Source organism: Rhododendron vialii, chromosome 7a (genome assembly GCF_030253575.1).
Source record: "Rhododendron vialii isolate Sample 1 chromosome 7a, ASM3025357v1".
NCBI classification, from domain to species: domain Eukaryota; kingdom Viridiplantae; phylum Streptophyta; class Magnoliopsida; order Ericales; family Ericaceae; genus Rhododendron; species Rhododendron vialii.
In genome coordinates this window covers 992,417-1,009,460 of record NC_080563.1, presented here as the reverse complement: position 1 = coordinate 1,009,460, position 17,044 = coordinate 992,417, and positions in this window count along the sequence as shown.

The window sequence follows — 17,044 nt, the reverse complement described above, 5'->3', positions numbered from 1 at the left end:
TTGGTGGATTAATCTCATCCCGTTTGGACATGGGATACTTTCTGTTTTGAGAATTATTTTTCATTTGTCTTTTTTGCTTCTGGGGATTGATGAACTTCAATTGAGACACACAATCGAGAATTTCGTACTCTCTAGTTTAAATTTTTATTGTTTCATCTGAATTTTGGGTCACACAACAGTAATTTTACACGTCATCAAATCTAAACCAAAACCTTCACAAATTAGTGAACGATCTGGATTTCTAGGCTTAGGTTGTAATCTTGGAAAGTTTTTTTTTTTTTTTTTTCCTTCTTCGTTTTGTGTTTTTTTTTGGGTCATTTTTTAACTTTTCTTAAATTTGCGTTATATGTTTTTAGATTAGTCATTCGTCACTGGAATGTTTTGGAAAACATTTCGATAAAAAAAAGAAACTAAATAAAAACTGGGGTGAAATCTTGTGAAAATCTAACCTTTCTTTTTGGTTGGGTATATATATTATATATATCCCAGTCGTAGCAGCCCATATGAGAAAGGAAGTGATTCGCTTTCAGCCCATATATATCCTAGTCCCTAAAACATCGACTAGTAATTGGAAACCCATAAGCCACTTCTTGTATACTACATACATAAACCCTACATGCACTCATTACCCAAAATTAAAGAAGCAATTTTACTTTCGCAAAACGGAGAGAGAGAGAGAGAGAGAGAGAGAGAGAGAGAGAGAGAGAGAGAGATGGATTCTTATACTCCTTCCTCTTCTTCAGGCAGAAGATCCAGAATGTTAGAAGTCACAATTATCTCAGCAAACTTGATCACCAAAAGCAGAGGCCCGTTCTACGTACGTAAAGCTGTGGATCGTCGACCATCAAAACTCCATGCTAAAAACCAAAAAGGTCTGTCCCTATTCCACCGGCTCCGGCTCCGGCTCCAAACCCATTTGGAACCAGAAATTCGTGTTCGCCATCCCCCACACATTGGTCGTCGACAACAAGGTTTCCTCTGTCTGGTTCGAGGTTTTCCGCGTTCGAAAAGGATTCCCGGACAAGTCCCTGGGAAAGGCCGAGGGGAAACTGCAACTGGAAAAAACCTCGAACGAAGAAAAGACCAACAAGGGTAACGACAACGAGGTTATTTAAGGCAGCGAGATTGAGAATGAGTATTTCTGTACTGATGAAGTGACAATGGCGAAGAAGAAAAAGAGGAGGGAGAGGAAGTAGATTCGTGCGAGTTGAAGGGAACGGGGAGGGTGGGTTTGGGAGATGGAGGAGAGCTAGCTGAATGTGGAGATGGCTGTGCAGAAGGGGTTTTTATCGCGCGTGGGTCAGTGCAAGTGGAGGGGATGGGCTATGGAGTATGATGAGTTCATGGGAACTACTTGTACCAAGAAGAAGAAGAAGAAGAAGGAGAAGTCTCACTTCTTGATGTGTTTTGGTAAAACCACAACCAATTAAGGATTAGGAGGGTAACCAAAAGTACTGGAACTGGAATCCGGATATGAGTGTTCCTGGGGTCATTCGATCTATGTGGAGGAGGGATATGCGTCTGGACTGAACCACTCTAGACAAAGTTATGTGTCTTTTTTTTATATATATGGATTTCTTTTGCATCTGGATCGGTGTTTATGTTTGCCTATTACGTAATTTCGATTAGTATCATCATGTTAAAAACTTCATGCGTAGGAATTCATTCTTGTAGTTGCATAAGCATTAGATATATATATATATATATATACATATATACATATATATATATATGTATATATGTATATATATGTATATATGTATATATGTATATGTGACATATGGCAAGGAATATATAACAACATTATGCTCTTATCGTTTCAATTTCTACTATGTTCGTCTTCGTGAGTATATATCTCAGTAGTTCTCTTATTTTATATTATTATATATTAGGGTTTGTCTGTGCCTAAAGACACGGTCCAACGTGAGATTTAATTAGCGGTAATTGTGTAATTAATATTGTTTGAGAGAGAGAGAGAGAGAGAGAGAGAGCGCCCCGTAGGATTTATAGAGCAAATCAATGGTTAGGATTTATAGAGAGATAAGATTCAAAAAATCTCCTCCCTTATTATGAAGATACAGCGAGCCCAAGGGTTGGCTTGATGGATTCAACCGTCCCGACAATTGCATCGTCCTCATGTTTTAAGTCTGCTTACTGATCGAGATTCATGTTTCCTTTTCTTAGAAGAAGGGTTTATGAACAAAAAGCTCTTTCATCGTAATATTAGCACTGTAACAGGAGATACAGCTATTACTGATTAATTTGGTACCAAATAAAAAGAGCATAAAATGTTTGGTTTATACCTTGGTCTTGCGATTTTACCCTGTCCATCTATTCCCCCCCCCCAAAAAAAAAGGGACTTACGAGCCCAGTTCCGCTAATATTCTTATTTTTTAAGTATTGATTTTTTGTTATAGGAGACATGTTATTATTTTACAATACATCACATTTAATTCAAAAAATAAAAATCTTTTAGTTTGTAGAATACACCCTTAGTTATGTTAAGGTGGGCCACAAATGGGGCTTTTTAAATTTTTGGAAACGGGCTAGGTGGGCAAGAGTTGGGTTGGAGATGCTCTTGGCCTTTTTGTTAAGGTGGGCCAGCAATGGGGCTCTTTTTGGAAACGGGCTCGAATTATTTGGACTTGTGCAAGGTTCCAGACTACTTCCAGTGTATGGTCTCGAGACATGAGATTAGTCGAGATTGGGGTTAAGGGCCTATTTCCAGTGGATGAATACATTTTTAATAGAGTAAGGGTCCGTTTGGATGCGGGATTAGGTTTGGAGGTATTATGTGAGAAGGGGGATTGGATAGCAGAGGGTATTGGTTAATAAGAGGTGACCCAAGTTGATGTGATGTTTTATGGAGGGGTATTAAATAGTACTTGGTTTGGATGGAGGATTAAGGATGGAGTATAAGAAAGGGGGATTGATGTAAAAAGCTGCTAAATGACTTTTTTGCCCTTATGCAGTGTTTTTTTACAAAATTTGTTAGTTTCACTATAATGAGAATAAATACGTGTTAGCAAAAAAAAATTAAGTGTTCCAAATTTCAATCTGTTTGAATGGGTGAGAAGATTTTACTTTTCTGATCATTTAATTATAGAGGGTTATAATTAAATTTTGACTATAGGGCTCTTGTTGATTAGCCCTAAGAAAGTCGTAGGACCAAATATTTTTTAGGGCTAACTAACGAGAGCCCTGGAACCAAAAATTAATTATGACCCTTTAGGATAAAATGATCAGAGAAATATGATCTTTGTACCGGTTCAAACGGATTGAAAATTGGAGTACTTAATTTTTTAACCATATTTTTTAATACTCCCTCCGTCCCTTTTTTTGTGTCCAGTATTCCATTTTGGGCTGTCCCTTAATAAGTGTCCATTTTGTAAAGTTAGGGGGGGTAAAAATTGGTGTATTGTCTATTTTGTCCCTAAAAGTAAATTTTATTTTGAAAAGTTAGTGAGTAAAAGTGTAATGATGATGGGGAAGTAGGGAAAGTGGAGGAAAAAGTTGATGTGAAAGGTGTAATGATGATGTCTTTTTAATAAGTTGGAGTTACGAAGCAGGACACTTAAAAAGGGACGAAGGAAGTATATAAACTGCAGGTTGAAAAATTAAATGTTCAAAATTTCAATCTGTTTGAACAGGTGGAAAGATTTTAGTTTTTTAATCATTTTTATCTTAAATGGTCATAATTAAATTTTGACTGGCTCTCGTTGGTTAGCTCTAAGAGATATTTGATTCTACAACTTTCTTAAGGCTAATCAACGAGAGCCCTATAGTCAAAATTTAACTATGACCCTTTTAGAATTAAATGATCAGAAAAATAAAATCTTCCCACCCATTCAAACGGATTGAAATTTGGAATACTTAATTTTTTTTGCTTTTGCTCAAGAAATGGGTACTTTGGGTTGGGAAGGAAGACTAGGAAGGGTACAATCGTCCGAATTGGAGGGGATTTAGGAGGGATTCCACAATAACAGATCAAACTCTACCCATGGCTAACACCCCCTGAGGGGGTATTAGGAGGTGTAGTGGAAGAGGGCCGAAAGAGAATAGCCCTCCAAATTAACTTGCCAAACGGGGTCTTGGGGTGAGGCCCAAGTACTAAGAGGGGGTATATCACAACACCCTTTCACAACACCCCATCCAAACTGGCCCTAAGGCTCCTTTTACTGTATTAAGGCCTCACTCACTCTTCTTTAACTTAATTTTGGTATTTTAGTCTTCATGGTAGTATTTCTGAAGTCATTTATTTTCATCTACATCATCAGGCAAATAACCTTTGAAAATCATGCACTTATCCATGAACATTTGACGTTCTTCGATAAACTTTCGCATCTTTCTCCCTTAAATTGTTACACTTTTAACCTTATTAATGGTAACAGTATAGATTTGTTTGTTTTTCGCATTTTCATTTCAATAATGCCTATATTGTCCAAAAACAGAAAATGCTACTCAAATGTTAAAATTTCTATACGTCACACATCTTTACAAACTTTTATAGTACAAATTTTCAAAGGGAATTGACTTTCACATATTATATATATTCACGCCCTCTTTTTTGACTTTTAGCAAAAAAAACACACATACTCTTTCAACACAAAAAAAGTAGTGTAGGTGTCAAAAAGGATAGTGTGGATATCAATTCCCTTTTTCAAATCTGGCTTGTTCGTTTTGGTATTTGGATTTTGAATTTTGGATTTTGAGTGGAAAGCGAGAGAGAATAATGATTGAAAGAAAATTTATCGAAAATCGTGCGCTGCGAGAGAATCCAAAATTGCAAAATTCAAAGAGAAATGATAATGTCAAAATTATTTTTGTTGGTGTCAAAACTCTAATGCACAAAAAGCTTGTATCGTGTGCAATGTACAAGACTTTTAGGCATTGAAGTTTTGGCACCAACAAAAACAGTTTTAACATTATCACTGCCCAATTCGGGTGGTGATATTGCCACGATTCACTATGTTAGGGCCACGACAGTTTTCTTAATATGACAATTTTACCCCAAGATTCCTCTCTCTCCTCCCTTCCCTGCGAGGCCACGTCTCTCTCTCTCCTCGATCGATCTCAAACTGTGTTCCGCTTTACCTTTTACATTTCTTTTTCTTTTTTGAACCTTCTTTACCTTTCATTCTAGTTCTCACTAGTTTGGGTGCCCGATCGAGAGACCAGGCCATGGAGGATGAAGGAAATCCAAGGTCACAAATCTGAATTTGCTCTCCAACAGCTAGGATAGAGACCCGACCTCTTCTTCCCCAAACAAGACCAAATTATTGATGCAGGAGTGATTGGCGCTAAAATTTGATTTTTTTTCTCTTTGCAATCACAAAATTAGAGGAACACCTCCTTAACCCATCACCAGTACTGATTATTCATCTATTTGATTGAGGAGGTGTTCTCTTACATATTGTCTATTGCATCATTGCATGTAATTGGGGTTCAGAGTGTTATTTGGGACACATTGAAGGGCTGCAATTGAATGGGGGGGGGGGGGGGGGGGTGTGGGGGTGTTGGATGCATGGGATAGCGGTGGCTGTTTTTTAAGGAGAGATGATAGAGAAGGTCGAACACAGGGCAATGGATTTTTTAGCAGTGAAAGACGAGAGAAAGGGATGAGAATGGAACGGAGTGGTGTGCCAGAGACAGAGACAGAGAGAGAGAGGCCGGGGGGGTGGGGGGGGAGGAGTTGGGCAGAGTTTGTCTTCATTTGACCGGAGGGTGTAAGCGTCAGTCCACATAAACCTTCGTGTCCCTAACAAAAAGCCTCGTGGCATTATCGCCACCCCCAATTCAAAACGAACAAGCTCTTTGTTAAACTAATGGAGCACTTTCTAAAAAGCAGTGACTAGCATTTACTATTATTCTTATTTACTACTCCATCAAGCGTTCCAAATTTTTTGTTCATTTAACTTTTAAATGATTAAATTTCCCTTTTTGCCCATTCTTTGTTGAAATAAAGTAATTTTTCTGAAAATTTATAAGGTAAATCTAGAAATCTATAGTAGTATCTTTCAAGATCTTTTTAGATGTAATTATTGTATTTCTAAAAATAGTTGAATTTATGAAAGGGGTGATTTTGTCATCCTTCAAATTGATAACCTCATTTCTCGTAAGGATTGATGATTTTGGCACCCCTTGAAGAGTACGGCTCTATCAATCTGAAAAGTTTCAAAATCACTTCCCTTCTCGAAATTGAACGGAAAAATTGGAACGGAGAGAATACTATATTGAGAAAAACCAAGCAAGTCAACGGGGGTTGTTGCAACGTTGCATTGGTAGCAGGGCAAGGGAGAAGACAAAGTGATTGATTGAGCTATTGATTTGAATTTAACTCAATGTATTTACACATGTACGAAGCTCTGCTGAATAAGTAAAAGCAGAAAGAGGACGGCCGACATTAATCGCGGGGATTGACAAAATCTGATGGCAAACAAAAAGATACAATTTGATTTAATATTTTGAGAGTTATTTTTAATTTTGGGCACAGTTTTTAATAACTTTTTTTATTTTCCTCTACTTATTATCACGCTGTATTTGAATAAGTTTTTGAGAATTTTTTTTATAAGAGTAATAATTAAAAATAAAAATAATAAATGAAAAGAGATAGAGAAAAAAATAAAAAAATAATTAAAAATATAAATAATGAATAAAGAGTAATAATTAAAAATATAAGGTATTTTTTGAAAATAAACTTTTCAAAAAAGTGAAGCAAACAATCATAGAAGAGTATCTACATCACACTGGCTACTTCCCACTTAAAACTATAGTAACGAGCCAAAGGTGTAAAATGGGCTCACATAAGCCTCTTTAGTGGTGGGGACCACTTGCCAAAATTTAGATTTTGTAACCGTGTTTCTTTATCTCAAGCGAGCCTCTGTCCACCGATTAAGGAATATTTTATTAAATTTCAATCCGGTACTTTTTGTCTCTTCCAAACCCCTTTTCTTTTTAAATTGAATCTGTAGGGTATGTTACAAATTTTAAATTGAACTAATTTTTTTGAAAAATTCATAAAAAAATATTTTAAAAATAATTTGCAATTTGAATTATTTTTGTAGAAGTTATAGTGGGCTCCGAAAAAAATCAATTTATTGCCCGTTTATAGTGTCCCAAACAAGGCCCTTAGCAAAAAATATTTAATTGAGAAGAGAGTAAGAATAAACAATATTTTAAATGGGATAGCTTTCATAAAGTGAGTCTGATGCATGAGACATTTTAAAAGTGGATAGGTAAAGTAATAAAGTAAGTTTTTAAAGTATAACTTGATCCAAAATTCAAAGAGCCTGATGCGAATGTTCTAAGTAACCTGGGCTTGATCAGTTTGGGATTTCAGAGAGATTTTTGAAAGTAATAAGTGGATAGAGATATATAGAAAAATTTATTGAAGATCGTGCTCAGAAATTTTGAGGGCCCATAATAAACAAGGTGCCGGATTGATATAATCTGATGCAACGGCTGTCCTGGTTTTGTCGATATGGCCATGTCTGGTGGAAGACAAAGAATTGGGTGTCCTTCGAAAGCTCTCTCCCCCTCTCTCGTGCTCGCTGAAAAAAAAAAAAAATTACAGTAAAATCTTCGTGTTATTAAAGCATGTTGCCTAGCGTTTCAGTTTTTTCCATCACATATTAAAATGGGGTCTATATATTGTCTTAAACCTCAAATCAATGCATGGTGGTACCGTGGTAGAGGTGGGACTTAAGAAACCATGCGACAATGTTCCAGGACTTCTCTCTTTCCTCTGATAACTTATCTTATTAAGGATAGGTTTACGTGCACCTTAATTATTTGATAACTGAGGCGCTCATTTAAAATTAGGATAAAGTCCCATATGTGGAATGACATCATTAGATTGGATAGCATTTAAAATAATTCGAATATCATTTCGAAAAGAGAAAAATTCTTAAATCTCAAATATTCACTACAAGAAAAATTGCATTAGGTGACGAATAAAAATCGTCGCAAATTGTATGTTTTTCGTCACAAATAATATAGGTGATGAAAAAAAATTTGTCGACTAAAGGTTGTCGAGGATTCCTACCTGGTGACGAAATCTATTTTTTGTCACCTATAGTGTCTTTTGGTGACAAAAAATTTCATCACGGAAAAATGACTTGGTGACGAAATTTTCTTCGTCACCTATTGTGCTTTTTTGATGACAAAAAATTTCGTCACAAATTATTCCCTTTGGCTCGTCAAAGGTGACCTTTTTCGTCGCGAAAGACATTCTTATATGTGAAAAAATCTCACTTTCTTGCTCCTACGGGGTTTCAAACCCGAGTCTCCTAAGTTTTGCATGCAAGCTTTAACCAACTACACCACACAAACTTTTCAGCATATATTTGAAATATCTAATATATAACACATACATTGAACATTAAAATATATTTTGAACGGCATTTTGAACTATTAAACATTAAAATTAGCAATTTTAATAAACATGAAAGTCGTAACTCTTTATGTTATTGTTCAAACCCAATTTAAATTATCTCAATCGGAGTTCTGAGCAAAGAGTTATGCCCGAAATATATTTGGTGACAAAGCGTAATTCATAAATTTCGTCACTAAAGGATAAATTTTTCGTCACTGAAAACATAAAAAGAAGACGAAAATATTTTTCGTCGCCAAATTGGTTCATTTGGCGACAAAATATTTTTTCCATCACCGAATAGTTATCTTTGGCGACAAAAAATAATTTCGTCTCCTTTTTTACTCTTTTGGCGACAAAAATTTTATTTCGTCGCCAAATAGGAGCCTTTGGTGACAAAAATATCTTTTTCGTCGCTAAATAGTTATAATTGGTGACAAAATAATTTCGTCAAGGGAGTTATCAAAAACAGTGACGAATTTATTTTTTTGTCGCCAAATATACTCATTCAGTGACGAAATTAAATTTTGTCGCCAGTTTTTCGTCATTAAACATACTTTTTCTTGTAGTGATTGACCATCAAACCAACTCTTTTAAGGTTTGCTGTCGGTCGAGTTAAATAGTTTGCACAAAATTACTGAAGACACATGCAATAAACTGAGGATTTTCAGTCCAAAAAGGCAAAAAAGAAAAAGGGATAAAAAAAGAAGAGGATTCGGCTCTTTCAGCGTTGTATATAGTTTGTGCTGAGCCGTGTGCATGAAAGAATTTTTCAATGCTGAGTAAGTATCACGTGGTGTTCAGCTGGCATATCCGGGCCACCTATTGCAGTTTTGGACGGTTTGAATTTAGAGAGAGAAAAATGAGAAAGAGAGAGTGGTGGAGTTGGAGAGAGAGTATTTCAATCTAGGCTGTCAAAAAATGTATTAGACGGTTCGAATGTGCCGAACATATATTACGTGGCATATACCCACCCAACACCGGAAAACCTCTCGTGTGCGTGACCGTGCGTGACCATTCTGGTTGTATGTGCAAGTATTGTGTACCTTTGTATGTCTCCGACACTCTTTTGTACTTTGCATAGCCATTGGGCTGGGCACACTTCATTCATTTACTATCAAAGACGAAATCAAGATTTTACCTTAGCAGTGGCGAAATGTATACTAAAAAAATCTAATAGTGGCGAGATTATATAAGTTGGGCATAATTTTTTTTTTACATATAATAATTGCATTTTCTAAAATTCTTGTCGTGGCGATCGCCGCTACTAGACCCCGGTCCCATCCTTGTTTACTACTGTATTACTACTCCGTATTATTGACTTGCCATTAACTTTCGTGTCAATTTCACTTCACCATTGACATCCCCGCAGGCTAGGCCACGCTGCAGAGATTTGAGAACCGTGTGCTCGACTCGACTACTCCTAAACTCCGTAGGCTTGATCTCTACTCGAATAGACATCACAGGTACCGTTCACAATTTACATGTACCGCTCTGCTAACCACAGTTTACTAGCAGAAAGTCTAAGCTTCCCGACCAAAAATCCCGACCGAAATCCCGACGGCCCGCCGGGCACATTCCGGCCACCGGACGGCCGATCCGAGCCGTCCAAAAATTTAAAAAAAAAAAATCCGAGTGGGCTTACGCGGGAATAAACAGCATTCGACGTGTGTAGATAGCCGATCCAAACAATCCATTTTTGTGTTTGGATCGGCCAAAATTGGAGTGTTTGGATAAGCCAAAAATGGAGTGCTTGGATCGGCCATTTAGACATGTCGGATGCCATTCATTCTCGCGCAAACCTATTCGGTTTTTTTTTTAAAATTTTTGGACGGCTCGGATCCGCCGTCTGGTGGCCGGAGTGTGCCCGACGAGGCGTCGAAATTCCGATCGGGAATCCTCCCGTCAGGAACTGTAGCACCACTCGTTTACTAGACAGTGAATAGGAAGATGATGCACCCACCGCGGCTCCCCCACCGCACGCAAGCCGGGCCCACTCTGGCCACCGGACGGCCGATCCGAGCCGTCCAAAAATTCTAAAAAAAAAAATCGAGTGGGCTAGCGCGAGAATTAACGGCATCCGAAGTATGTAGTCCTTGATCCGAACTTCCAAAAATCAGATGATCTAAGACGTTAAAAATGGAAGTTCGGATCGAGCACCTACACACGTCGGATGCCGTTGATTCTCGCGTAGGCCTACTCGGTTTTTTTTATAGAATTTTTGGACGACTCGGATTGGCCATCCGGTGGCCGGAATGGGCCCAGTGTACGTGCGGTGGGCGGTGTGGTGGGGGAGCCTCAGTGGGTGTATCATTTTCCCAGTGAATAATACATACTACGAAATGTCAAAAAATTTGAGAGCTACGATATACTATTTTACAATTATCATTACACTTTTACATATATCTATTCGTCTTTCACATACGGATAGTCCTATGGTACATATCTCTTATTAGGGGGTGTATCATACTTACTATGATTTTAAACCCTTGGATTTAAAAGTGAATAATCCGGACCACCCATTTATTAAATCAATTAATAAAATGAAAAAATGGCTTAGCAGGTAATAAGTTATTCTCTCTTACTTGACTCTCTCTCCCTCTCCCTCATTTATAAAATACTGCAAATTATATAACATAATTATAATTGTTATGATAACACAAAAAATTGACATTTTCTTACCACAATGTATCGTACTCAAAAAACATTTAAAATTGTGCATTCAATATACTTGATATAAACCAATTTCTCTATTGTAACTGAATGTACGGTTGATTTGCAACCGCGACACAATAATGACGATCAAAATTATTGATTTCGTTATATTTGTTGATTAAATAATCCACGTAATTTTTTGGCTCGATAGGGTTTAGAAAGCCCTTTCATCGGCACCCGAATTCAATAGTAAAAGGATTTTTTTTTGTCTGATTAAGGGTCTAATGATAAGCGATCAACTTCATTCTTGAATCTGGATCTATTAAATTTTTTCGATTACGCAGTTGTCGATATCCAATTTTGGTGACAATGCTGAATATCGCATGACTTGATATTCTAACAGTTATGATCGATCATTCTAAAAATATACTCGCTAACAACGTTTAGTTATGGTATGGTATTTTGCCGATTATAACTATTGTTAACTGAATATTCTGATTGAATTTTTCCATATGACACGTTGTGGGTATGAAAACGTTAATTTATGATGTTGTCATAAAAAATTTGGTTATATTACTGAATTTATGGTTTGGTATTTTATTGATTATAACTATCGTTAAGTGAACATTCCGATTGAATTTTTTTTCATACGATACGTTATGGGTATGAAAACGTCAATTTATGATATTGTCATAACAAATTTGGTTATATTACTGAATTTGTGGTATGGTATTTTACTAATTATAACTATCGTTAATTGAACATTTTGATTGAATATTTTTATACGACACGTTGTGGGTATAAAAACGTCAATTTATGGTGTTGTCATAACAAATTTGGTTATATTACTGAATTTGTGGTTTGACATTTTGCTAATTATAACTATCGTTAACTAAACATTCCGATTGTATTTTTTTATATGACACGTTGTAGGTATGAAAACGTCAATTTATGGTGTTGTCATAACAAATTTGGTTATATTACTGAATTTTTTAATCATTTTTCTTTGCTATGACAGTTGTAGGCATGAAAATGCCAAATTATGGTATTGTCATAACAATTATGGTTTGTTATATAATTTGTAGTATTTAAATATATTTTCTTTTGATACGACACGTTGTGGTAAGAAAAAGATAATTTTAGGTGTTGTCATAACAATTTGTGGTATTTTACCCATGTATTTTGTTTGGGTATAACAATTGTTGATTCTGGTACGACATTTTGATTTTGTTACGGAATATCATACGTGTTAAAGAATTTTTGGCACGACTCATTATGATAAGATAATGTCAATTTATGGTGTTGTCATAACATTTGTGGGTAGCATTATATAATTTGTGATATTGTACACATATATTTGGTTGGGGTACAAATATTACGGTTTCTGGTACGAATAATTATTGTTACATAATAACAATATTTTTTAACTATATGTAATCTACTAACGACCTATTCAACAAGTAAATTTTAAAGTAGAAGTCGTAACTAGCATAAAAAATATGCGTTTGAAAATCAAAAATCGTCATAATGAAAATCATAAATTGTCATAATTTATACATACGGTATACCCTGTGTACCATAGATTTGTCCTTCACATATATCAACGTCAATTTTTGTATATTAACCATTGTTCATTGGATTATGATTAGCATTTTCCTTACACGAAAATGCTCGCTTGTGAGTGCGCGTCTTTCCCATCTAACCTGGTTTGAACTCACGTGAAAACCCAACAAGCTCCATCAAGGCATACACTCAATGGAGTTGATGTGCTTTTACCGAAAGTCTTCCAATTAATTGCAACCAAACAAACCCCACTTTAGAGATGACGGGCTAGCTATTATTTTCTGCGACAGTGGAGCAGCCGAACAATAGGTAAATTAAATAAAGGGAGGGAGAAAAAAAAAAAAAATTGCTTATGTCGTGGATTCTGATGTAGTGATGAATCTCGAAGGACCCCACAAAGTGCACCCACCAATGGCATGTAGCCATTTGGTTTCTAGCCCTGGCATCCACACATTCTTCATCTCCTCATTGTTCACAAGACTAGTAGCATTTTGTCGTGTCCTTGGGTTTTTTCATGTTTCTTCAAAACTCTCATTGCTATTCCCCTTATTTTTGCCAACTTTCTTCTTGTCTATCCTCAAATTTTCACAAGACTACAAGCATCGAGAACCCAGGTGTTAGCTTGGTGGTCGAGGTCTAAGACTAACGAGTTTCACTCCCTTTTAAGTTACAAGTTCAAAATCTCTCAAGTGCTATTAATTCTTTTGGTGCTAGTTCATCCGAAATTTTGCTCCGAATTTAATTGAGTTTCCCACGAATAGACGGTGAAATGGATCCTCAGAATTAGTTGAGCGGCACGTCATCTCAAAAAAGGCTACAAGCATTGAGGTGCTCGGTTTTGGCACATTTGTGCAACTCTCTCATTCATTGATATCCTTCAATTTGTATGATGAGGGGTTGGAAATAGTTTCCTTTTGGCCCGCCGCCTGTGGGATCCATTTACGACTGGCTTGTGTTGTTTAACACACAGGTGAGAAGAAAAGCAAAACTTCTCTTGTGTTTTTTAGCCAACCATTGGCTGTCTCACCACTTTAATTGTCTCTCTATCTATCATTGCACCTCTACCATCCTATATTCCTACATGAAATGTCACAAAGCCAATTTTCCATTCTCTCTGTAGGCTAACTCAAAAGGATTCGAGCTAATCTTGATGATATAACTGCAACAAGTTAGCTATTGTGGTCAAGAAATGAAGTCAGGCGTTTGAATTCAGAATTTACATGGCGAAAAACATATGGATGGAAAAGAAGATTACTTGCGCATATGCTTTAAGGATAACTAATCAAAAGATAACTCATAGAGCATATTTCAAGCACTTATCGCAATCATTGTGGAGCCTACAATAAAGTACATGCATCTCATAAATGAGTGTGTCAGCTATTGTAGTCCAGAAATGAAGTTTTAAACATTTGAATTGATCAAGATCTACACGGCGAAAAAATATATGAATAGAAAAGTATACTAACTTACACATGTTCTTTGAGATAACTAATTAAAAGATAATTCATGAAGAATATCCCCAAAACACTTATCGCAATCATTACAGAGTCTACCATAAAGTACATTCCATGACAATGTGCCTATGAGAGGTCTGGAGCATGCTTAGATGAGTCAAAATATTTTCCTCTTCCCTCACCCCTACAAATCCCTCACCCCTACAAAGAAGGGGGGGGGGGGGGGGGGGGGGGGGGGGGGTCACCTCTAAAATGACCTCAATGCTTCACCTTTAGTTTTTGATTAACACCTCCCTACCCACTTATTGAATATGTTTGAAATGTATTTGGTGGCTTTTCCATGTCAAAAACTTTTACATTACAAGACAAAACATTAAGTAGAAATATTTAAGTTGCTTCAAGGGAGATATCAATTAAACTATTGAAAGTGAGACATGACTTAATGTGCACAATATGGCTTGGCTGGAAAGAGGTGGTGTAGACTTGTAGTGGGGTTGCCACTAGTACCCACTCCTCCTTTTTCAGTTCTCTTTACTGCATATGCACCTTTGATACAGAATACAAAGGTCAATCCCCATTTACTTGGATCCAAATTCCTCTGTTTTTTTTAGTCACCAGCTCATGAGGCACCACCACATTCTGTGCATTAGCAAAAGGAAAATTAGTTCTCAGTACGTCTATTCTATTTGTATTAAGGCTTTTGAAAAGGTAAAAATACAATATATTGTTTATCTACCATTTTGTTTCCTAATGCTTGTTTTATTAGAGAAAATTAGCATCGGATCGCATATCCTATAGGCGTGTTCCGATCAATCTCTTGTTTTTCCTCTTGGAGGCTCTGTTATGTCATCATGAACAGAAATAAAACATAAATAACGGTAAAAGAAGAAATTAAGCAATTGTTTTATGTTGACATAACGTCACCTACACAATTAAAATCTCTCGTTTTAATATGGTTGTATATGACATCTACTTAAACATGTAGCGATCAAGAATGCCAGCATGCAAATTCATTGTTGCTATTTAAACCATGAGTTTAAGTGGTTCACTTCTTTTCTCATCACATCACATCACACTCTTAAAGGTTAAATCAACAACTTTCTTAATTAAAATGCTAACCACAACCTAACCACAACCCATAGAGACATAGAGTAGTGGATGCATGCACACATAATGGCAAAAAGGTTAGAGTTTTGATGCATTTCACAAATATCAATGCATTTTTTTTTGCACATTTATGCTTGCCCACCGGCTATGGTTAGCATTTTTCAATTGAATAATCAAGAACTCAACCCATACTCTAGGATAGGGTTGTGCATGGAACCAACCCGCCCGAAAAAAACCCGACCCGAAATTTGACCAACTGAGTTTGATCATAATCTTAAACTCCAAAAACAAATAATTATGTTGGTTTTCTCAAATGTTTCTGTAAGGTCCAAATTCCGCAGTCTTTCTTATTTGGCAATTTCACGACAAAGCACACATTGGTGTTTATCCTCGTTTGTCGAGTTATAATTTATTTTTCATTTATTTCTAGAGTGTTTGTTTAGAAAGTAGAAGGAAATAAATATTATATTGTATTGAGTGTTTATTTAGGAAGGTGGAGATTATTGCATCATCTTATAAATGAGCCATTAGGGTTTTGTGGCAACTGCATATGAGAGAGCCGCCCCAAAACTCCTCCTAACCTCACAAAATATTGAAGGGGGTTTCTTGTTTGAATCTTGGAGTAAAAAGAAGATCGATGGATCATTGAGTGTTGAATAGAACTTCAAGAGGTTTATAACATCAACTCAGTTAATCTCTGAGCAAAGTCCTTCGGTGGATTCCTGAAGGCAAATGGAAGGCTTGTGGATTCAAGGCAGCGGCATCAAGTACTGGGTGTGGTGAACGTGGATTCGGCAAGTAGATTTTACGCTCAATTGTGAGGATTCAAATCATATGGTAAGATTACTTGTAACCGCACAATGGTTTATAGTATTTGATTTCTTCCCGTGGTTTTTTTCCCGTTTAGGATTTTCCATGTATATCTTGCGTTCATCTTTTTATTGCTTCTCATTCGTGTCATTAGCTTATTTATCAATTGATGGATTAATTAATTAAAAAGATAACAAATAGCAAATATATTTACATGCCTGGGCAAGCTAGGGTTTTTCAGTTTCTTTACCCTTGAATGTCGAATTTATATTGACTAAAGAGGCAACTGAGCCAAATGATTCATGAACACGGGGACTTGTAGTACTATAGGGGTGTATTACAGGGGTGTAGTGCGAAATCCAAGCTATTCATCTCTATAATTAAAAAATATTTTTAAATTTGGACCATTGATTGTAAATATAAATGACTGGCATTGCACAACACACCATGTAATGTACCCCGCATGACATGGTCTCCAGTTCTATGCATGGTTCACTACCTCTGTATATGTACAAAGTGAGTTTACCATTTGAATTCCAATGTTTAAAAAGTAGATACGTGTATCACCTGGGCATATGAATGAATATATAATTCATGTATGTGCACATATTGAGACCCTAGGGAGTAAAAATATTTCTCAGTGCTAAATTTCAAAGTTTGAAAAATTGGAGCATGGGGTACTCGTATTGTGTACTATAATTAAACATTGAGCCTTGTGCATACACATCTTGACCTAATTCCTAAACCAGAGAAGCCCACATAGATATGCAAGGTGAAAAATATAGCAAAAAACTATCACGTACTGGCCAGCATAACTTTGAAAAAGGATTTCCCACTTTCTCAGTGTTAGACTAGTAATAGGTTGTGAAATTAGTCGAGGTGTGCACAAGCTACCCTTGACATCCAAATTAAAAAAGAAAAAAAAAAAAGACGAGTAATGGTCACAAGTATTGATAATGGGAAACTGCCAAGACACTTTGTTTCCTTTTTTCGGTTCTAGACATTATTTTAGGACATTATAATTTCATGAACTCATTTAGCAGACCTTTCAAGAAAAAATTAGCTAATAGTGTGACTAAAAAAT